The following is a 23,605-nucleotide window of genomic DNA, read 5'->3' on the forward strand; positions in this document are numbered from 1 at the left end:
GCTGGGCTGTCCTGTGGTAATTCCCAGTGTGCAAACAGCCTCTCCTGACACAGATTGCAACCCTCCGACCCACCTCCGGTGTATGGAGAGGCTCGGGGCTGAGGCTCACAGTCCAGAATGAGGGCTTCCTGACTCCAGTCCAGCGTTCTGTCCACCGTGCTCCAGGCTGCCTCTCTCTCCCTCAGTATATAGAGGAGACCAATGAAGAGAGGTGAAAGGGATGCCCCCGGGGACATGGGAAGAACTTGAACCCGGGTGTAGGCGTCTCCATTCTGGTGTCAGCCAAAGTGTCTCCTGTCTCTGCTTGTTTCCAGCTTTCAGGAATCCTTCACCCTGACAGCTGGACCAGGCTCTAGCACCCTCTTTGGCTCTCTGTTGCCCCTAGTGGTTGCTGGATGCGCTCTCCCCAGCTTCAGGCACTTCTCTGAGACTATAAAGGATCACTATTGGAGGCACAGATCTGGTTGCATCTCTCCTCTTCTCAAAAACCTTCCATGGCTTGGTATTGCTTATTGAGTAAGGTCAAGCTCCTTACCCTGCATTCAAGGCCTTGCACAGTTCCGACGCCTCCCTGCTTGTGTGTGTGTGTGTGAGGCAATTGGGGTTAAGTGACTTGTCCAGGGTCACACAGCTAGTAAGTGTCAAGTTTCTGAGGCTGGATTTGAACTCAGGTCCTCCTGAATCCAGGGCCGGTGCTCTATCCACTGCGTCACCTAGTTGCCCCCCTGCTTTTCTTTATATATACACATAGTCAATGGTGCATAGAGAGAACTCTTTTCTCTGAATGTTCCCTGAGATCTCCAGCTTCCATACCTTTGTTCACAGTGTTCCCTTCATCCCTATCCTACTTTTCCTTTAAAGTCTAGCTCCCCATCTGGTTATTAACAACCTCATCCCCCATGGGACCTCCCTGGCACCTCGTTCCTCACTAACACATTTGTCATTATTATTGTTGGCATTGGTGTCTTCTCCTGCCCCTGTCAGAGCTGCCTTTACGTCCAGCGTGCCAAGAATAGCTGTTGGACCGCCCTGAGCCATTTACCGCTGAGTGGCATCACGCTTTGCCCTGGTGCGGAGGACTCTAAGGAAGAGGAAGGGCTGTTACGGGGCTGGCAGATTTAATGAGGCCGACCCACTTTTGTGCCTCTTGATGTCTGGATTGTTCCTAGAGCCAAGTGACCCTACGGGGCACCTGAGGGCGGCACCCAATTGTCTGCTGGCTCTGAAGACGGCCCCCTCCGCACGCATCTTCCCTGGTGAGTGGCTGGTGGGAGGCAGCCTGGCTGGGGGAGAGGGTGGATCTGTGTCTCCTTCCTGCATCTCACCCCAGCCGTGCGTGTCCTGTGGCAGTGCTTGGCTCCATCTCTGTGGGACCAAGGAGTTGGCATTCTTCTCCAGAAGGAGTCTCTGATGAGAAGACCTTTGGTTCTGAAGCTATGTCCAGTCACTCTATGGAGAGTCCAGACTTAACACTGAGAGCACAAACTCCATGAGAGCTATGTCTTTAGACTCTGTCCAGGTGCGTGTCTTGGGGATAGGTGTGCAGTGATGGGCATGGTACTTGGCACATGACAGTGCCCAAGCTGTTTGAGTTAAATCCAAGGGGTGTGGGCCAGAGGGCAGGAGGGCATCAGGCTAGGGGGCAAGCATCCTCTGGAGCCATTCGTCAATGGGGAGACAGAGAGGGCTTTGGTCCATGTTCCCCGACAAGAACTCTGTTAGGGCAATTGAGGGTCAGGCTTTGTAGCCCCTGGCCCGTTCAGGTCAGTCCCTTGATTGCTTCCTGCAGCCTGTAATGCCCGAGGCTCCCTCAGATGGGACAGGATTGGAGTCTCTGGTCACTGAGCATGGATATAATGGGAAGAGGAATCAGGGGACTTGGTTCTGCATCTTAGCTCTGACCTTGGGCAAGTACTTTGTCTCTCTGGGTCTGTTTCCTTTTCTGTAAATGGGGCTAATCATCCTTGCACGGGCCTTCCCTCCTTGCTGGTTGTGAGGCGCATGCTTCGTAAAACCCCAAACATTCCAGAAATGTGAGTTGTTATTATTTGTATCTCCTCTTCCTCCTCCTCTTCAGCCGGCTCTGAATTCGCTTCTCATCACAGATGCCCCAGAAAACTCTTCTTCCAGCCCACATCCTCCAGGGAGGCTTCCTTGATGACCCAGCCACTGGAAGCTCTCCGCCAGGTCTCTGCTATGAGACTTGCCTTGCACATTCAAAAATGTGTCTATGAAATGTTATAAGGAGTTGCAGGGACTCACCTGAATGAAGCTGACATGCTACCAGTTAAAAGTCTATATTTCCAATTATCTGCAGACAGTTTGTCTTCAAGGGTAATTGGCTTCCTCCAGCTCTCCTGCTGTTCCTTTTCCTCCAAAGGAGATGGGGTAGAGAAGAATAGTTCTGCAGACAGTCCTGGGCCCCATTAGCAGTAGGGGGCGGGAGGTGGAGGAGAGGCAGGTAGATGGGGGAGAGGGGCTTCCCAGGCCAATCACCCTGGCCCATGAGGATCATCCCTTGGTCACCACCATCATCCTTTTTTTTTGGGGGGGGGCAGGGCAATGAGGGTTAAGTGACTTGCCCAGGGTCACACAGCTAGTAAGTGCCAAGTGTCTGAGGCCAGATTTGAACTCAGGTTCTCCTGAATCCAGGGCCAGTGCTTTATCCACTGTGCCACCTAGCTGCCCCCATCATTCTTTTTTAATGCTCTCCTAAAATATTTCTGGATAATAATTCTGTGAGGGGTGATTATCATCCCCATTTGACAGATGGTGAAACTGAGATGAGGAGACCTAGAGCAAAGACCCAGAACCACAACTCTGGATTTCCATGGTTTGGGTTTAGTCACACATTGGTGTGAGCCCTTACCCAGATTTTCCCCTGTGAAGGTCAGAGCGTGACCCATATCGAGGTCTCTCTGACATAAGAAAACCAGGCCAGACTTCCATGCAAGTCTTTAGTCTAACACTCTATAGAGCATAGAACATGTCAGAGAACACAGACATAAGCCTCAAAGCAACTCTTCTCCTCTCTGGTGGGCCTCGACTTCCCCCAGGGACCTTTAAAGTCCTCCAGACTTATCTGGTGTTGTTCAGATGTGGCCATACTATGACAGGCCCCTTTATTCCCTCTGTCTCCCCAGCCTGCCCAAGCTCACATTCCTGGCTGCCGTGACCGCCGCTCTCCTTCCATTTCATCCTCTGGCCGGCCCCCTCTCCTTTGGCCTTCAATCCTTCCCAACATCAGGGGCATTTCCATGAGCCCCGTCGTCTCACTATGTGCCAAAGTTATGAGTTTCAGCTTCAGTATCTGACCTTCCAGTGAACAGTCCTGGACCAATTCTATCTCCTTGCTGTCCACGGGCCTCAGAAGCCTCTAGGGCCCCAAACCACTGATTCTGCGGAGGGCTCTGCTCTCTTTATAGTCCAGCTCTCCCAGTCACCCATTCTGCTGGACAAACCCAAGCTCTGAGCACACCCCTCTCTAGCATTCCACGAGTGCTGAGCTCCCCTAACAAGAGGAAGATACTTGGGGCTGGAGTGGGAGAGTTAACTGGGCTTCCCCTAGCCTAGACAGTCGATCAATCATTTATTTTATTATTATTATTATTTTTTGGTGGGGAAATGAGAATTAAGTGACTTGCCCAAGGTCATACAGCTAGTTAAGTGTCAAGTGTTTGAGGCCAGATTTGAACTTAGGTCCTCCTGAATTCAGGGCCAGTGCTTTATCCACTGTGCCACCTAGCTGCCCTGATCATTCATTTATTAAGCGCCCACTGTGTGTCAGACACTGTGATGAGCCCTGGAGGGTTCAAAGGCCTGGGGTCCTTTGTGGGGTGCTCCCCCCATTTCAACTATGGCCCTTGCCTGGCTCGGGGAGGCTTGCTCCAAGATGCAGACTTTGTCTACAGATTTCTCTGCATCCTTGAGGCTGGTTGAGGAGTTCTTCCCCTGCGGGGTTCCCTAGATGGGCCACAGGGCCATAGAGAGAGACGAAGCGACTTCTCCATCGTCACAGGCCAGGCTAGGGCCCCAGGCCTCCTGTCTCCAGGCGCGTGGCTGATTTAAACTTTACAAAGTGCACTGGGGGGTGGGGGTCACAACATCCATCAGGAAGAAGGTACACCATAAAGGCCATACTCCTGAGCCTGGCATTCAAAGTGGAAGTGAATACATTATTCTCTCTATTTTATGGAGGAGGAAACCAAGGCTGAAAAATGGGAACTGGCTTTTCCAATGCCAGTAGTGACTCAAATTGTCATTGGTAGAGTCAGGCCCGGAACCCAGGACTCTTCCTGCGTCATCTCAGCAGCTGCCCCACCTTAAATCACCTCTGGGCTCCTGGCTCCCCCCTCCTCTCAGCTCGCTGTCTAGGTCTGGATGTCCCTGGCCTCTCCCCATGACCGCTTTGACAATGTCCTGTGTCTAGTGGCCCAGCACTGACATCACTGTCCAGAGGGTTTGATGGGGGAAAGCAGAACCTGTCCCTTCTTGGAGGATTGATCTTCTGAGAGACACCAGGGAGGCCAGGAGGAGGGGCTGGGGTGAGGGGGGGGGCGGGGAATGAGTCATCTCCCCTTTAATTGTGGATGAAGGTGACAATGAACTGGGGAACAGGAGTCTGGGCTAGCCTGGATGCAGTGTTGGCAGAGAGAGAGAGAGATATCTGGGTGTCTATTTATACCCACACAGTGAGAAGCGGGAGAGAGATGCAGGGCATCCTCAGTTCATCAGACACAAAGAAAGCTCTTGGGAGACAGATCACTACCTTAGGCAGGTAAGGGTGGGGTCAGATCTCTACCTTAGGCAGGTAAGGAGTGGAGCCACTGGTCATGGGAGTCCCATTGCTGGGGGTCCTTGGGAAGACAACAGCTGGCTCTCACCTGTCCCAGAAGGCTTAGACAGGCCTGGACGCATTGCATAAAGAATTAGAAAGATCATGAAATCTGAGCTTGAGAGTTTGTAGGGGTGGTAGAGGTCAAAGGTCATGCAGTCAGAGCTGGAAGGGACTTTGGAGGTGGTCTGGTCTAATCTCATTTTACAGATGAAGAAACTGGGTCCCAGCTGGCTAAAGGGACTTGTCCAGATCATGCAGTCAGTCAGTAGCAGAATTGAGACTTGAACCCTGGTCCTCAGATCCCAAATATGTCATCTCCCTTTGGGTATTATCTGGCCCAATCTTCTCATTTTATAGATGAAGAAAACCAAGTCCCTTTGAGGTAAGTGCCTCGCCCAGATCAGCAGGTCTGGAAAGAGGACTCAGATCCCTGGATTCCAGAGCTGTGACTGTGCCTGGCACTTCGATGCCGATGCCCTGAGTGAGATCATAAGTAACCTTATTTTGCATATGAGGAAACTGAGGCACAGAGAGGGGGTAAGGGACACAGTTATATGGCAAACTTTGCATGGTGGTCTTTTTGTGATGACATGTTGACCCTCCAACCCCTTTCTCCTTGTTCCATTCTCTTGGCCAAACAGAACAAGTCTAGTCCTTCACAGAACTGCAGTTATGGGGCAGCTAGGTGGCGCAATGGATAAAGCACTGGCCCTGGATTCAGGAGGACCTGAGTTCAAATCCGACCTCAGACACTTGACACTTACTAGCTGTGTGACCCTGGGCAAGTCACTTAACCCTCACTGCCCAGCCAAAAAACCCCCCAAAACAAAAAAGAACCAGAACTGCAGTTATCCACTCCCCCCTCCAATTCTTTTGGCCAATCATCATGTGGCCCCTCTCCATCCTGGTTATCCTCCTTGGGACACTCACCAGTCAATCAATGTCTTTTCTAAATGATATCACCCAGAACTAATCCCAATAAAGTATGATAGAATTATCACCTCCCTCTCGTGAGCACTCTTAATGTAGCCCAAGATTACATCAGATTTCTTGGCTGCCAATGCTCCCTCGACCGTGACACCTAATTGCCTCGGTGATTCTGGTAACTCTGCACCTTTATCTAAGTCACGTCAAAAATGTTAAATAGCAGAGGGTCAAGCATCAACCCCCGGGTCACAAATCCCCCGAGATCTCCTGCCATGTTGCCATTAAACTATTAATGGCTATTCCTTGGGCTGGGCCAAACCCCTCAAACTGTGTTATCTCCCAGAGTACATCTCTTCATGTTTGTTTCTCCACAAGAATAGTATGAGACCTTATCCATTGCTTTGCTCTAAGCCATACCCGCTGTTCTACAGAAATCCTTTCCTTACTAAACTTATTTCCTTCTTCCCCGTTCCCCAACACTATAATGTTCCCAGCCTGAGGACCGTCATCCCTGGAGAACCTCCATCATCTGGTCGCTTCATTTCTGCTCCAGGCACTACTAAGCCTCATGGGAAAATGTCTTGAAATTGAACTGCTTTTCTCCACCACTTGACTTATGGTCCATTCCTTCCGGTGAGGCCTCCGTACAGCTCAGTAATCCTGCATTTATATATACCCTGGATCTCACTTCCTATAGCCACCCTTTCAAGCTTTTTCTTCTCTCCTCTCAACATCGAGCCCCTGCCAACTCCCCCTGCCCCAAGCTTTATGTCATTCTTGTTATTATGAGCTCTATTGTAATTTAGGGCTGCAGCAGATCATGGAGCCTCCCACTTTGCTGAGAAGGTTGGATCTCTGCCCTGCCCCACCCTGCCTTAGCCCTCCCCATCTCCATTCTTCAAACCTCCTCAATACCCCCTCCCTCTCTTTCCTCCCCTCTAGTTACAGACGATGGCTCCTCACTAAGCTTTCTCAATCCCCCCATGTCCCTTTCCAACCAAGCCTCCAGGTCCTTTCTCCGTTGCTTCTCATGCATTCATTGAAGAGGGTGATGGGGTCAGCGTGATGGAGCCTGAACCTGATTCTGCTTCTTATTCCATTCGTGACCCTGGCTAAGCCTTGTAAGCTCTACGGCCTTCGGTTTTCTGTAAAACGAGGGGGTTGGACTTGGTGACTTCTGAGGTGCCTTCTGGTTCTACAGCTATGACCCTGGGCATGGAACTAAACTTCTCTGGACCTCAGTTTCCTCCTCTGTAAAGTGAAGGGGTGTGACCCTGAACAAGTCATTAACCAGTTTGTGCCTCAGTTTCTTCATCTGTAAAATGGGAATAATAGCATCCCCTAACTCTGAGTTAACTTTAGAAAGCTAGATATTTGCTCCCTGTTGTTGATGTCAGACTCGATGGCCAAGGAGTCCTTTCCGGCTCTAGGTTTAGACTCCATGATCCCATCTGGTGGCCTTGGACCCTTGCAAGCTTCAGCAGACCCGGGTTCCCATGATCAACCTCTCACCTCTTCCCTTAACCTTTCTATCCTGTCCACTGTAACGACTGGAGTGACGCCCCCTGCTGGAGAGTTACTGTAGGAAAGCTCCGCCATGAGGAGAAGGCGTCTGAGGACAAGCCATGAGGCTTTCTTTGGCATCAGGAAGTGACATTTGCTCGGGGGGTAACTGTCTATCAAGCTCCAGCCAATTAGCTTGGAGCTGTGTGTGTGTTGTGTGTGTGTGTGTGTGTGTGAGAGAGAGTGTATGGGATGTTCCCAGTTTCACAGGAGGCTTGTGGGAGGAAGAAGGGGTGAGGCTGGCTCTCTTTTTCTTCAGGACTCTCATGGAGAGTGGAGAAGTGCGGGCTCCCTGAGACAGACAGCTGAATCTAGGCCTCTTTCTCTCTCTCTTCACCAAATTCTTATTCTCCTTAATAAATGCTTAAAAGTCTAACTCTTGCTAAAGCCTCTAATTTATTGGCGACCACTCATTAGCTATTTTAGACAGACTAGCTAGAATTTTAGCCCCTTATACCACCCACCATCCCAGCTTACTCCTCTTGTGTTGCTTGTTCTTTTGTAAAAGCCATTCTCTCCTACTGCCTTTCTGCACTTCCCTCTCTCCAGCCACCCCCAGTTTGGCTTCTGCCTTCATGGCTTCAGTGAAGCTACCCTCTTCCATATTCTCGTCAATGGCCTCTTGATCTCTCTCCCCCCTTCCTCCTTCCCTCCCTTTTCCTTCTCCCACCTTCCTTGCTTCTTTTCTTCCTTCCTTCCTTCCCTCCCTCTTCCTTCTCCCACCTTCCTTCCTTCTTTTCTTCTTTCCTTCCTTCCCTCCCTCTTCCTTGCTTCTTTTCTTCCTTCCTTCCTTCCCTCCCTCTCCCTTCTCCCACCTTCCTTCCTTCCTTCTTCCCTCCCTCTCTCCTTCCCTCCCTCCTACCTTCCTTCTTTCTCTCCTTTCCTTCTCCCTCTCCTCTGCTATTGATTCCCAAGGTTTCAATCACTCCCCTAAAGCAGCCACCTTCCCAAATTCTTTCCAGACCTACCTATCAACTGCCTCCAGGACTTCTGCACCCACGTGTCCCCACTGCCCCTCACACTGTCTCCCACGGTCCTCTTGCTCACCTGGGGCATTGCATCCTCCCACCTGTGCACCTTTGCACTGACTTCCCCATGCCTGGAAGGATGGACTCCATCTATTTCCATCTCTAAGGATTTCTAGTTGTCTTCCAGACATAGCTGGCCAACCACCTCTGATCTGAGGCATTTCCCCATCGCCCACCCACTACTACCCTCTCCACCAATTCAGCTTCAGGCACTTGACACTTACTAGCTGTGTGACCCTGGTCAAGTCACTTAACCCCCATTGCCTCACCCAAAAAGAAACAAACAAAAACAACAAAAAATGGATTTTTATCCAGACGTTTACACATATGTGTTACCTCTCTCTGTCAGCTCCCTGAGGGCAGGGACTGTTTCTGCCCTTTCCTTGTATCTCCAGGGGTTAGCCCAGTGATGACAAGCACACAGCAAGTGCTTAATAAATTCTCATTGATAGAGTTGCAATCTTGGATAGTCTGACTCTCCCTTGTCTCTCACCTCTTTCGGCCAGTTACCAAGTGCTGTCAATCTCACCTCTACAATGTCTCTTGTATCCATCTCCTCCTCTGTCTCCTGAGCCACCCCCCTGGGGAAGACTCCCATTGTCAAATGCCTGATTATCCCAACAGCTTCTGTCACCAGCCGACGAGTGCTTGGGTTCAAAGTACAAAATGCTGGAAATGACCTTGGCAGAATCCTTCCAACAGAAGAGCTGTTTTTATTTTATTTATTTATTTATTTTTATTTTTGCAGGGCAATGAGGGTTAAGTGACTTGCCCAGGGTCACACAGCTAGTAAGTGTCAAGTGTCTGAGCCAGATTTGAACTCAGGTCCTCCTGACTCCAGGGCCGGTGCTTTATCCACTGCGCCACCTAGCTGCCCCTGTTTTTAATGGATGTACAGAATTGGGTGGAAAGCAGCAGTGCTGTGGCCCAGCACCGCCAGCCCTGCAGGGGCTGCACCTCCAAGGACATCAGAGGTGCCGAGGGATGTGGGACCCACAGCTCTACAGCAAGCTGACCTGCCTTCCCCCCCACCCCCCCAGACAGCAGACAGAGTGCTGGGTTCAAATTTCACCTCAGACACTCCCTAGCCTTGCGACCCCTCTCAGAGCCTTCATTTCCTCATGGATAAAATGGAGATGATAATTGCACTGACCTCACAGAGCTGGTGGGACTTAAATGAGGCTTTGTACATAAAATGTTTAGAGATTTTAAAGTAGTATAGGAATCATTTTTTTTTGGGGGGGGTCTTTGGTTTTGTGGTATGGGGAGCTCCTGGTGTGGAAGCTCCATCTATCCATGCAGGTCTTAGAGACCTGCAGGGCATGGGGGGCGGAGCTCCCCTGAGGTTAAGTGACTTGCCCAGGGTCACACAGCTAGTGTAAGCCATCAGAGTCGAGACTTGAATCCAGATCTTTCTGACTCCAAGATCAGTTCTCTCTCTCTTAATCAATGGACCAACAAACACTTATTAAGTGCCTACTGTGTACCCAGGCCCCATCCTGGGGGGGCCAAGGATACAAAGTCAAAAAAGGAAAACAGTTCTGCCCTGCAGACTAGGGAGAAACATGCCCATATAAGCACATTCCGATAACAACAAGATGACTGTGGGGGAGGCACAGAGACACTGGAGCTCTCTACCCACTAGTCCACACTGCCTCTCATGGTTGCTCACTCCCCTTTCCAATCACAAAGAAGGGTCCACGGGGGGCGTGCTCCTTCTATATCTTGTGTCCGACACAGGCCAGTGAGGTGGGGTAAGCACCTTCCTCTCTCTGTTCTGGTAGGCAGTTGGATGGGCCCATAAATCACCCACTTTTGCTCTCACTAATTAACAGGATGTGAGCCCAACCTAAGGAAGAGCAGTAGAGCTACATCCATCATCCCAAACAGGGCTCGCTGACCAATTCATGGTTGGGCTGGGGCCAATAAATCCATCCCAGCCTGATTATAGGACATGTCCCTTCCGAGACGGCCTTGTCGAGTCACTCTGGGGGGGAGTGATGAGCAGGGGCTGAGGGGAGGGGGCATTTGCCTGTCTTATTTTTAGGGATAGAGGGGGTCTTAGAGCATTGAAGCAGACAGTTCATCCATCACCTGGAAGCAAATAGGATCAAAACAATTTGGCCTTTCCCAGACCAGTAAACCAACTCCTGCCCTTGCCTCCACCCTCTCACCCTCCTCCAACCCTCTCCTTCATTCCATCTCCAGAATCATCTTTCTTGTGAACGGGAGCACCCCTTGCCCTCCCAGGGGCTACTTCCCCAACGCCTACCTGCATAAGAAGGATAACGTCTTCAGAGGGTAACAGACTACTACTCCCCTGGGGTTCCAAGGGTAACCCTGACTGGTTTGGATTTCTTGTGAGCCCCCCACCTGCATGCTTCCCATTAATATTGGTCAGAGCCACTAGACATTAATAGTTTTAGGAAAGGTATTTACCAAGATGGTATATAGTAAGAATATTTGGTACAAAAATCTTCTCTCACTATCTAACTGGGGGAAGCATGCTTTTCACTGCATACATGAGGTTCCTAGGGAGAATGTACTAAGGCTTACAGTATGAAGGTCCGTGTGTAGGGAACACATGGCAAAATCGTCTTTGTATGACCAGTGTGGAAGTATGTTTTTGCATGATTGTACAATATAACCTGTATCAGATTGCTTGTCTTGGGGGGAGGTGGGGGAAGGGAAGGAAGGGAGGAGGGAGAAAAAATCTGGAACTCAAAATTTCACAAAAATGAATGTCAGAAACTATCTTTACATGTAATTGGGGAAAAATACTATTAAGTTAAAAAAAAAAAGGAACATTGTTTGTTTGGGTTTTTTTTTTGGTGAGGCAATTGGGGTTAAGTGATTTGCCCAGGGTCACACAGCTAGTAAGTGTTAAGTGTCTGATTCTGGATTTGAACTCAGGTCCTCCTGAATCCAGGGCTGGTGCTCTATCCACTGTGCCACCTAGCTGCCCCCAAAAGGAACATTGTATATGCTGATAGTTAGGTGGTACAGTGGACAGAACACTGGGTCTGGAGTTGGGAAGATCTGAGTTCAAATCTTGCCTCACACTTGCTAGCTGTATGACCCTGGGCAACTCACTTAATATCTGTTTACCTCAGTTTCTTTACTGTAAAATTGGGATAGGATAAGAACACCTGTCTCCCAGGGTGGTTACAAAGTACTTAGCACATACTGGGCATTTAGTAACCACTGGTTTTCTTCATCTGCCACTGAAGGAATCCTCATGAAGTTCCCTTTAGATAGTGCTCTCAGGATGATGCTTTCCTGGGGCAGGCCTTTCTGGAGTCCCTAGCAGGCATTCTCTCCAGGTCACCATGTCTTTCTGTCCCCTTCGTTTGCCTGTTTTTTATTCTCTGTGGATCTCTGGATACACTGCTCCTGATCCAGTCTTTGATAAACCTGGTCATGGAGGGTGTATCCCTGGGCTGCCTCCCTTCACCCACTGCCCTTTGGTGAAGGGCAGGGTTGGTCTGCCTCCTGTGCTATTGGACTGGCCTCTTGCTAAGGTGAATCACTTCTGGCTGTTTGGAGCCTTCTGGGGTGTGGCTAGATTGCTTGGCTGGCCAATCATGCTGCTCCTTCTTGATCCACCCAATGCCACCTCCTCCAGGGAGCCTCCCTGATTCTCCACAGCTACTAATGGTCTTTTCCCTCAGATGTTAAATATCATTGAGTCTGCCCAGATTAATATACTTATTATGTATTGTATGATACATGTATACACAGAGTCTAGCCAGTGCCTGGCATCTGGTGAGCCCTTCCTAGAGGTTGCAACTGAACTGCATGAGGGCAGGGCATTGTCCCATTTTTTGCCCTATGACCCCTAGTACCTAGCACGGTGCCTGGCACATAGTAGGTATTTGGTGGATATTTATTGAATTAAATCTAATTTTTACTAAAAGCTTGTTGGTTTGACCAGAACTGGAGTGGATCAGTGGCAGAGCTTGCTCCAAGGCCCCAGGTATTCTGCCTCCCAGTCCTGGGCTCCTCTGCAGCTGTGTGTCCCCCCCCTCCCTCCAGACCCCCCCCCCCGCACCCCAGTCCCCGGCTCCTTGGGTCCTCCTCCACTCAGGCAGCACCAGCTGAGCCCTTCCATTGTCCCCAACACAATGGCCCCATTTCATCTGCTCGGAGCCGGCCTGTCTCTGAGACTGCTTTTCTTCTTCCCAAGGCCAGAAGCATTTCATTCCTGAAAGAATCCTATGATTAATGGAAGCAACTTTCATCAGGGAAACAAACAAATGAGGTTGGGCTGCGGCCAGAAAGCCCCACCCCCACCTCCGGCCGCCCCCTCCCTGAACAACGGGCTCCTTGACCCAGCTTCTGGTTCTGGCTCATCTTCTGGCTGTCCTGGTTCTTGTCCGGGGCTGTCAGCTCCACTTCCGCACCCACAGCCCCTCTGTGCCCTTCCTCTGACTTCCCAGAGGACAGTGAGGCCCCCCGCCCCCTGCCATTGCTCCTCCGCCACACCACACATTATCGTCTTCCTGGCCATGGGATCATAGATTCAGAGCTGGAGCCTGAGGGGCTTTGACACCCTTTCCTGGGTCTCAGTTTCCCTTGCTGTGAAACGAAGGGGTCAGACAGGTGACCTCTGTGCCTTCCAGCTCTGGATCGATGGTCCCGAAGTCTGCTGGAGGACCATTGTGTCTACTCCGAAGTATCATCTACATGGATGTGATGTTCCCCCATTGGGAAGGGAAGTTTCTTGAGGGCAGTGGCTGCGCCCAGCTCATAGCACGCACTTCATAAAAGGTGGCTGATTGAAGAGGCTGACAGGGTGATGGGAGAGAGGGTAGAATGGGAGGGAGAGGACCTTTCTCCTTTCTCTCTCCCCTCCCTCCCTTCTTTCTCCTCCGCTCCCCTTCCTTCCTCCCTCCCTCCCTCCCTCCCTTCCTTCTTTCCTTCTTTCTTTCCTTCCTTCCTTCCTTCCTTCCTTCCTTCCTTCCTTCCTTCCTTCCTTCCTTCCTTCCTTCCTTCCTTCCTTCCTTCCTTCCTTCCTTCCTTCCTTCCTTCCTTCTTTCCTTCTTTCCTTCCTTCCTTCCTTCCTTCCTTCCTTCCTTCCTTCCTTCTTCCTTCCTTCTTCCTTCCTTCCTTCCTTCCTTCCTTCCTTCCTTTCTTCCTTCCTTCCTTCTTCTCTCTTCTCTCCTTTTCTCCAAGATGGTTACCTCAGGTGAATATGAAACCCCAAAAGAGTTGGCAGTCCCACAGTCTGTACTTACTTGAGAGGAATTGTGGAATGCTTCACAGGGCATTGGTCTTAGAGTCAGGAAACTCTTGATTCAAATCCCACCCCCGATGCGCATCAGCTGCGTGCCCTCAGACAAGTAATTTCCTCTCTTGGGGCCTCAGTTTTCCTCATCAAGGGCCTCTAAGTTTTTCCTCAAACTCTACATGTAGAATTCCAATCCAATCTTCTCATTTGACAGAAGGGTAAACCGAGGCCCAGAGAAGTGAGGTGACTTGCAAGGTCACACAGCTGGTGTTTGAGCTTTTTCTTGATGCCAAGGCCAGTGCCCTATCCACTCTACCACACTGCCCTCCCAAGTAGGTCCTCTAAGTTTGAATTCAGGACTGCTCTATCAAGACTGTGCTATCTCCTGCAAATCATATCCAGGGTATGTTGTAAATATTTAACAAGTGGTTCTTTTTTTTTAGGCTTTATATGTACAATTCCATTAAATATATTTCTACATTAGTCATGCTGTAAAAGAAGAATCAGAGCAAAAAAGGAAAAAACCTCAAAAAAGAAAAAAAAATAGAAACGGTATGATTCTATCTGCATCTAGATTCCATAGGTTTTTTTTTTTCTGGATTTGGAGAGCATTTTCCATCTTGAGTCTTTTGGAACTATCTTGGACCATTGTATTGCTGAGAAGAATCAAGTCTATCACAGTGGATCAACACACAATGTTGTTGATACCGTGTACAGTGTACTCTTGGTTCTGCTCCTCTCACTCAGCATCAGTTCACGTAAGTCCTTCCAGGTTTCTCTGAAATCTGCTTGCTCATTGTTTCTTACAGCACAATAGTATTCCATTACATTCATATACCACAACTTAACAAGTGCTCTTTTTTAAAAAGCGTACCTGACATATTTCTGCACTTAATGTGCATCATTAGCCTTTTCTCCATCAACTTTCCCAGTCTAGAAATTAACTCAATATGGATTTGCAGCATTTGATGATTTCCAAGATGTGAAAGATCATGTTGAACGTTTAGGCCATCGGCTCTCCTGACAGACCCTCTGACAGCTCCTAAGCTCTCGGCTGCTTCAGGTCAGTGATCCCTATCCCTTCAATTCATCCCTCATCACATTTGGGTCTTCTTCCCTTCTTGAGACTCACCTGTGGCCCCCTGCAGTGCCTCAGGGTTCTTCCTCAGCGGTGGCACCCAGAGCTGAACCCAGCCCTCTTGGTGGGGTCCTGGACTGGGGAGAGGCAGGTACCCCCCACCCCAGATTCCACCAGCCTTCCGGGCTTCCACATCTCATGGCTGACTCATCTTGATCATAAAGACAAAGGCTCATTGATTTAGAGATGGAAGAGACTTTGAGATGAGCTAGCTAGTCCTTTCTCTTCAGTTTGAGGAAACTGAGGCTTAGATGTATGAAGGATCTATTTAAAGTCACACAGGTAGTCAGTGGCAAGAGACAGGATTTGATTCAGATCCTCAGAATCTAAATCTAATATTCTTTTCATTGCTCAAGCCAAGCATTTTCCCAGAAAAAATGCATTACAGGCACTGATAGTTACCATTTATATAGTACTTTCAGGTTCAAAAAGTGAATTTATAATTTATAATTTGTATATATCTCATTTTGATCCTTACAACAGCCCCAAGAGAAAGTTCCTATTATGACCCCCATCTTGCATATAAAGAAACAGAGGTGAAATGACTTGCTCAGGTCCACAAAGAGTCAGTAAGCACCTGAAGCAGAATTTGCCTTCAGGTCTTTCTGACTCCTGATCTAGTGCTTTCTCCACAGCCCCACTGGCTGCCTCTGGGCAAGGTGCTAGGTTGAGATCTGAGGGAGAACACTCTCTCAGTACAAATCAGGGAGGGCTTCTTGGAGGAGCTGGCTCCTTTTCAGCTCCTACAAACACGTGTGATGATGTGGTGGTGCGGGGCAGTGGGAAGAGCACTGGACTAAGAGTCAGGACCTCTGGATTCTAGTCCTGGTCTCTGCTCTTCTTTTGCTGGTTTTCCATTTTTGTTCAGGGTCAGCATAGTCCAGCCCTATCATTTTATAGAGGAGGAAACTAGGGTTCACAGAGGGGGAAAGGGCTAGATCGGGACTGCAAGTTCTATCTGAGCCAGGCCTAGGCTAACGGTAGCCAAAAGAGCCAAGGGGCTACATTATGGCAGGGGGGAGGGTCCAGCTCCCCAGACTCTGGGCCAGTCAGGCCCAATGCAGACTCTTGTTCCAGTCCTGGTGCAGGGGTTAAGAAGGGTGGCGACAAGGTGGAAAACATGCAGAGGAGGGTGCCCAACCAGGAGCAGAGGGAGGAACTGGAGAGGGTTAGCCTGCTGAAGGGAAGGCTGAGAGGAATGGAAGGGGAGTCAGGAGAATGGGGGTGCGAGGGGGATGGCATAAAAACTGGGGGGTTGGAGGGGGAGACATGAGAACTGGGGGGTGGGAGGGGAGCTGGCTCCATGTCCCCAAGGGCAAAGCTAGGTGCTCTGGGTATGAGGTGCAAAGAAATACATTTAGGCTCAATGAAAAACACTTAGACTGTGCTAAGCACTGGGGATCCAAATCAAGCAAGTAAGACAGTCCCTGCCCTCCCAGAGCTTACATTCTAAGAGGGGAGGTCGGCATCTCTAAGGCCGTGATGCCAGGGAGGGGATGTTTTGCACAGGGAAGTCAAGAGAATGGAGATTGAAGTCATTGGAATCAATGGACTGACACGTCCTTACCTGGAATGGAAATGTTGACTTGATTAGTTACCAGAGCTGGCAGTTAATAAATCCGGAGTGTGTGTGTGTGTGTGTGTGTGTGTAGGGGGCATGGAGATGCTGGAGCAATGTCGTGTAGATAAGCTGAGTTTCCCACCACATAAAAAACAATCCTCTAAGAACTGAGGCTCCCCAAGCCCTCTGGGAGCGTTCAGGCAGACTGATGTTTGGAGGGGATTGGCTGATGGGGCTCCTTACATTGTGGGGGTCTAACACTCTCCCCACTGGCTCTACACACACCGTAAGTGTTTGGTCAATGATTGTTTAAGTTAATTAAACTGAAGAGAGTGAAAAGGGAGAGCATTGTTGCATTGGTCGATGACACAGAGGAGATGCAGGAGGTGGGCAGATTGAAAACAAACCCTGGAGAGGAGAGAAAATTGGAGGTGTAACTCAGGAAGAGCAGACCAGGAGCCTTGTCCAGGAGGGAGCTGAGCCCAGGAGCTTGTCGAGTGGAAAGGCCCAGCGGTTAATCCTGAGCAAGGGCACAGAATGGCACTTTGCCCAGGATGCTTGGAGGGGCTGGGTGTGTGGGGAGTCCCTGGATGGCAACGTAGGTTTCCGGTAGCTCTGGTCCGGCTGCAGAGTGTGCAGGAGGAGCCTGATGGAGGAAGGGGGCTGCAAGATCTTGAATTAGACCAACCTCCTTTGGGGGAGACTGTGGGCGTTAGCAGAGCAAAGTTAGAAGGGGGAGGTTGGAGAGATTCTCTGAGGAGAAGTGCCGTCCTTTTGTTGCATGATACGATGCCGGGGACCAGCCCTCACTGGAGATCAGGTGGGGGTGGGGTCTGCATCCATCTGAACCCAGGGCTTCTCATGTTCCACAGCCCCCGTACACGCACCAGTGTTGGAGGAGTGAGCCACGATGAGTGGGCTCAGATTCATCCTACATCTGCCTGTCCGAGCATTACCTGCCCTCTCCCCAGAGTGGGTGTGCCAGGCAGTGGGCGCCTAGCACATGGCCATGCTATGCAGGGCTACGAAGGCTGAAGCCTAGTGTGAACGACAGGGCCATATTGCCAAGGTGGGGCAAGAGTCTGAACATCAGTTGTTGTTTTGTTCTTTGTTGTCGAAGAGGACCATGTCAGGGGAGGTGCTGTCATGACTTGCACTGGGTTGGATTTCAGTGAGGGAGGGCTGGGGCAAGGTCACCAGCCTCACTGCTTCTCCTCCAGAGCCATCTAGGTCCAGTGGCAAGATGACTGGAGATGGCCCCGGATGTTTTTCTTCTTTCTTTGCTTCTTTCCTTCCTTCTTTCTTTGTTTCTTTCTATTTTTGCAGGGCAGTGAGAGTTAAGTGACTTGCCCAGGGTCACACAGCTAGTAAATGTCCAGTGTCTGAGGTTGGATTTGAACTCGGGTCTTCCTGAATCCAGGGCCTGTCTTTATCCTATCTGCCCCTGTCCCGGGATGTTTTAAGGCAATTGATTTGCCCAGGGTCACACAGCTAGTAAGTGTCTGAGGTGAGATTTGAATTTAGGTCCTCCCAACTTCAGGGCCAGTGAGTGTTCTATCCACTGCACCACCCAGCTGCCCTAATATCAGAATAGGAGAGGTTGGAGAATGCACGGAGGGTGCAAGATCCAGGGGCAGACTGAGTCAGGCAGGTGATCTGCCCCCTGCCTCCTGACCCTTTAATGATCCTCTACTTGAATCTCTGACCTCGTACCCGGCTTCCCGTGTCTGTTTCAGCTCACTGGCTGTTAAAAGGCAGCATGGGGGGCAGCTAGGTGGCGCAGTGGATAAAGCACCGGCCCTGGATTCAGGAGTACCTGAGTTCAAATCTGGCCTCAGACACTTGACACTTACTAGCTGTGTGACCCTGGGCAAGTCACTTAACCTCCCATTGCCCTGCAAAAAACAAAAACAAAAACAAAAACAAACAAACAAAAGGCAGCATGGTACAAATCAAGTCAAGTCGGGTCAACAAGTATTTATTAAGCACTTGCTGTGTGCCGGGCACTGTTCTAAGCATCAGAGATACAAGGAAATGTAAAACCACAGTCCTTGCTCTCAAGAAGCTTACATTCTAATGGGGGAGACAAGTAAATAACTATGTAAAGTCGGTCATCCAGTCAACAAACATTTATTAACACCAACTATATGCTAGGTACTGAGCTAAGTGCTGGGAATACAAAGAAAGGCAAAAAACAAGTCCCAGCCTTCTAGGAATTCCCATTCTAACAGGAGAGGTAACACACAAGGCCACTAGGGGGCTGGGTGATGCAATAGATAGAGCACTGACCCTGGAGTCAAGAGGACCTGAGTTAAAATCTCACCTCAGATACTTACTAGCTGTGTGACCCTGGGTAAGTCACTTAACCCCAACTGCCTCAAACATCTGGGGCCATCTCCAGTCCTCCTGGTGTATATCTTGCCACTGGACGGAGATGGCTCAGGAGGAGAGAGGCTGGTGACTGCACAGCCCTCCTTGACTTAAATCCAATTCAGGGCCAGTCATGACATCATCTCCCCAATGTCAGGTCCTCTTTGAGAAGGAAGGACAAACAACAAGTATGAGGATGAGTGGAACCTCTGTGACCTTGGGCAAGTCACTTCCCCCGCTCTGTGGACCTCAGTTCTTTCATCTGCAAAGTGAAGGGGTCAGACTGGGTGATCTCTGAAGTTCCTTCCACTTGTAAATCCTTGCTCCAATGACCTCAGTCCTGGATCCAACCTAGCTGGGCCTTTGGCTTGCTCTTGCTCGGACCCTCATTCATATCCTTCTGTCTCTGTCTGTCTGCCTGTCTGCCTGTCTCTTTCCCCCCTCCCCCAAGGAGGAAATGGCTTCTCCCCAGCCCCAGCCAGTGCCTTGATCCCTGGCATGCAGAGACTTCCTTTCTGCAGTATTCTGCAAGGACACATTAGAACAGACCTGAAGAAACCCATCAGAACAGGCTTTGTTTTCTTCTGTGACAGGGAGGGTGTGAGAGAAGATGTGAGTTTGGACCACAGGGAGTTTGAGGAGAGTGGAGGGAAGGGTAGGGCTAGGATGTGATACAGAGAGAAACCTGTCATGTCAGTGCCTGAGCATTCGGCTGAATCAGGCTGGATCCAGTGGCTGGTCAGGCCCGTTAATTCGCCCACTCACCTGTCAAGTAGGTGCGGCTGGAGAGTCTAGCGTGACGGGGCAGAAAGGGCCCTGGATTTGAAAGCAGAAGACCCAGGCTACACTTTTGGGTCTGCTCTTTCCCCTGTGACCTTGGGAAACACATTTGGCATTTTGTGCCTCAGTTTCCTTCTCTGTAAGAGGAGAAGCCCCCAATTTAGTGACCTCGAAGGTCCTTTCTAACTACAACTTTTGTGAAGCTGTTGACTCAGCTTTTCACCCTGGGAGGTGAAGAGGCTCATGGACAAGAGGCTGTGGGGCTGAAGGGGGTCCAGTTTCTAGGAGACTTATTAAGTAGGATGTAAGAATCATGGGCCCAGAGCTTTTAGGATGAGTGAATGACCAACTCTCCACTGAAGAAATGCAGACTTTCAGAGCTGAAATTCCCTCATGTCCTGCTAGCCTGACCATACCTGAATCAAAATTCCCATCTCTCACATCTCTGAAAAGTGATTGGCCAGACTGTGCTTGAACACCTCAAGTGATGGGTAGCTCACTACTTATCAAGGCAGCCCAGCTCATTTCCAAACAACTCTAATTGTTGAGAAGTGAGTAGGGAGCCAAAATATGCCTCTTCACAATATGTCCTCATTTCCCTCATACCACTGTTAGGCCTGCAAAATAGTTGAAGCCAGAGGTAATTTATTCCTGAGGCTCCCCCATCCCATCTTCAATTATTTAGGCTAAACAGCCCTTTTTTCCTATGAATACACAGGTCACAGCCTCCAGAATGTTAGAGCTAGAAAGGACGAGAAAGAGAGAAAGAGGCAGAGACACACTGAGAGAGACTGAGAGACAGAGAGACAGAGACAGAGGGTGGCTAAGTGGGAAGAGCTTTGGACTTGGAGTCAAGAAAAATTTAGTTCAAATCTTGCTTCAGACACTTGTTCTCTGTGTGACCCTGGGCAAGTGTCTTAACTGCTCCCAGCCTCAGTTTCCTTCTCTGTAATTTGAGGGGCTTGCATGAGTTGGCTCCTTTTAGTTCTAAATCTATGATTCTGTCACTATTGGGTCTCACTTCATTTTATAGAAGAGGAAAGGGAATCTCAGAGAATCTCAATCAACAAGCATTTATTAAACACCTATTGCATACCAGGCAAACAGTAGGCTAAGTCTTGAGGAGATAAAGACCAAATGACTCCCTCCCTTCCTCCCCCCCCCCTTCTAGGGTCTTCTATTTTGTTGAAGGAGACATGTGCATAGATCGGCTTGTGTACAATGAATGAAAAGTAATTTGGATGAGTAATTTGGGAACCCTTCACTGGGGGGGTGAGGGAGGATGGGACCCATCTGGCCCAGCCTTCGCCTGAGCGGGGATGTCTTGTACAACATCCCTGACACAAGGCCATTCAAGCCCTGCTTGCATACTTCCAGTGACGGCGAGCTCACTTCTCTCCGGGTTCTCCTTTGGACAGCCATCACAGCAGGCTTTAGCTCTCTCTTGGCCTTTGGGTAAGAATCAAATGAGGTGATGGATAGGAAGTGTTTTGTAACCCTGAAGCCCCAGTGCAGTGGGAGCTGTTCTCGGGTTAGAGGTTTGTGGACGCTAGGAAGGGGCTGGTCTATTATTGCTCTGGAGGAGAATTATTCATCCTCCCTGGGGCTGGGAGCGTGTGGCCAGCCTGACCTTTCTTTGTGCTCAGCCTCCTGCCAGCATCAGACCCAAGTATCTGTAATTAACGTGATAAAACAGCTTGAGAGACTGTTGCTGGCTGTGCTGAGGGACCCGGAGACTGTTACTGAGCCTGTCTATTGAGCTCCAGAGAGGTGGATGGCCCCTCCTCCCCTGCAAGGCTCCCCCCCAGGAGGCAGGACGCTAGGCAGAGTGGGCCGGGTGCTGCCGGCCCTGCTGAGACTTCCACGTGGGCTGGTTTCTACTGAACCCCCAAAGGACAGCCTCAGCTGAGGCAGGGCCACTGGGAGGAGGCCCGTGCTGCAACTCTGCAGAGAGGACTAGGTTAGCCTTGGTTGGGGAGGGGAATCCTGGGGGAGGGGGTTGGGCCGTGCCTGCCGCAGGCATTAGCTTGCTTCAGTCAGTCCCCCATTAGAGCCAGAAAGGACTTGGGAGGACATTAGCTCCGACTGCGTCGTGGCACCGATGAGGAAACTGAGGCACAGAAGTTTAGTGACTTGGCCAGGGTCATACAGCTGGTTTCTGAGGCCAAATGTGAACCCCGATCTTCTTGACTGTTTTATCCCATCTACCATTCTGCCCATCAAGGTCCCCAGTGGTGAACTGCTTCTCCCACCCACAAACACTCTCACAGCTCTTCTCAGCGAATTTATTCACCTCGTCTGCATATGATGACAGCTTGATTCCAGACCAGATCTCTTGACCCCAAGAAGTCATGCAGCCTCAGTTTCCCTCGGGTGTGCAATATTTGAGCCAGGCTGAGATCCTTAAAGAAAAGGAAGACAGTACTAATCATGAGACGGGCGGGGGAGGGGGAAGAGGGGGGGCAAGAAGCAGCCACAGGCCTTGTACCCAGTGTGTGTGTGTGTGTGTGTGTGTGTGCGCGAGTGTGTGTGCGCCCGCGCGGCAGGCTGAGTGGGGAGGACTCCGAGACTCCGGCTGGGGGTCTTGGGGCCCCCGCTCCCCGGTGTTCACGTGGCAGGAGTTCAGGATCCTTCACACTGAGATGGCAAATGCCCAGGAGGTACCCAGCGTGAGCAGCCCCCACCTCGGAGCCCGGGGAATGGACTCGGCCGCTGCCTCGCGCCGCCAGTGCCCGGCCCCGCGGGGGCGGATCGGCTCCCTCCGCATAAATAAAAGATGGCTTTTCTTTCAACCCCCGGTAGCGGCGGCGGGATCTGGTGGGGGCCCGCACAGCTCCAGCGCTGGAGCGGCGCCCCCTCCTCCCCACCAAGCGTTGCTATAGAAACCATCAATTCAAAGGCGCGCACTTCAAGGGCTTTTCCTGCCTTTCTCCATCCCAGGCAGCCTCGCTGTGGGCTGGGGGAAAGAGAATCAAGGCTCACGGAAGAGGGGTGGGGTAAAAAGGGCTGGGAGGGGTCTGAGGACAGAGAATATCAGAGCTGGGGAGGGGAGAGGAGTGGGGGACCTTAGACTAGAGAATGGCTAGGCTGGTGGGAGGGGTCTTGGAGAAGAGAATGTTAGGGCTGGGAGGGACCTTAGAACAGGGGATGGCAGGGTTGGGAGGGGCCTGAGAACAGGGGATGGCAGGGTTGGGAGGGGCCTGAGAACAGGGGATGGCAGGACTGGGAGCGGTCCTGGAGCTGGACTTGGAGCTGAAGGCCCTCGTTGGGAGTTCCAGGTTTCCTGCTCCCCAGCTCTGTAACCTCAGGCCACAGCCTCTTTTTCACTAGGCCCGAGTTTCCTCCTCTATAATTTGGCCACAAAAGGAAGAAGAGGTATGTGACAATGTCTAGTGGAGGCAGATGGATCAAGTGAGAGTGTTTTAGAAGGCTAAGGGAGATGGGGGGCATGTTTGGGGGCAGAAGGGAAGGAGTGTTTCTTTGGACTTCACATTATTCTTCCTCCTGTGTATAGAAAATGATGGTCAAAGCCTGGGGAGGAGAGTAAGGGCTCTCCGGGTTGGAGGAAGAAAAGTGTCAGTTTGCACGGGGCACACACATGAGGGAGCTGCGTCACACCTTGGAAAGGTGAGTGTCACCCCTGAAGTGAAGAGTTTTTTTTTATGAATTAAAAAAAAATCAAATTAAAAACATTTTTTAAATTGAAGCATTTCTTAGCCCCTCACTGGAGAGTCATTGGAGGAACTCAGGACTTCAGAGATCAAAGAGACTTAAGGGACCTTCTGGTCTACTCCCCCCCCCATCTTATTGATGATGAAGCCAAGGCTCAAAGGGGGCAGGGGGCCTTGCTCAGTGTCACAGAGCTAGTATGGGAAGGATGGAGCTGAGCCATGGTTTGAATCCAGCTGTTTTGAGTCTAAATGCAGAGAATTTCCCCCTTCCCTGAACAGCCTCAGGATAATCGAAATAGCTCCAATTTTGACAATTCTTTCCATCCTGCCAAATGCTCTTCCTCCTCCCCCCTCCAGGCCCATCTACCATGTCCTGTGAGGAGGTAGAGGCAGGCATCATGATATCCATCGACAAAGCAGAGGGATTTCATCGGAGGGAGACAAGGATGGAGAAGGGACTTGGAGCCATGCCATGGATCTGTCAAGGCAACAAGAGAAGG

The 23,605-nt window shown here is 50.4% G+C and overlaps 1 long non-coding RNA gene across 3 annotated transcripts in view; it reads left to right on the top strand.

Moving 5' to 3' along the window:
- The first annotated feature begins 1,125 nt into the window (after positions 1-1,125).
- LOC122736092 overlaps positions 1,126-23,605 on the top strand; it is a 26,191-nt gene continuing 3,711 nt past the window's right edge. The window contains exons 1-3 of one of the 3 annotated variants that reach the window (XR_006354165.1): positions 1,126-1,256; positions 22,949-23,061; positions 23,463-23,605. The exon at positions 23,463-23,605 is cut by the window's right edge and continues 162 nt beyond it. This is a non-coding gene — a long non-coding RNA (uncharacterized LOC122736092). Of the gene's footprint in view, positions 1,257-21,957; positions 22,095-22,633; positions 22,810-22,948; positions 23,062-23,462 lie in introns of those variants that run through there. The other 2 variants (XR_006354164.1, XR_006354163.1) reach the window with 2 other exon arrangements.

Source organism: Dromiciops gliroides, chromosome 1, assembly GCF_019393635.1.
Source record: "Dromiciops gliroides isolate mDroGli1 chromosome 1, mDroGli1.pri, whole genome shotgun sequence".
Lineage (NCBI taxonomy): Eukaryota > Metazoa > Chordata > Mammalia > Microbiotheria > Microbiotheriidae > Dromiciops > Dromiciops gliroides.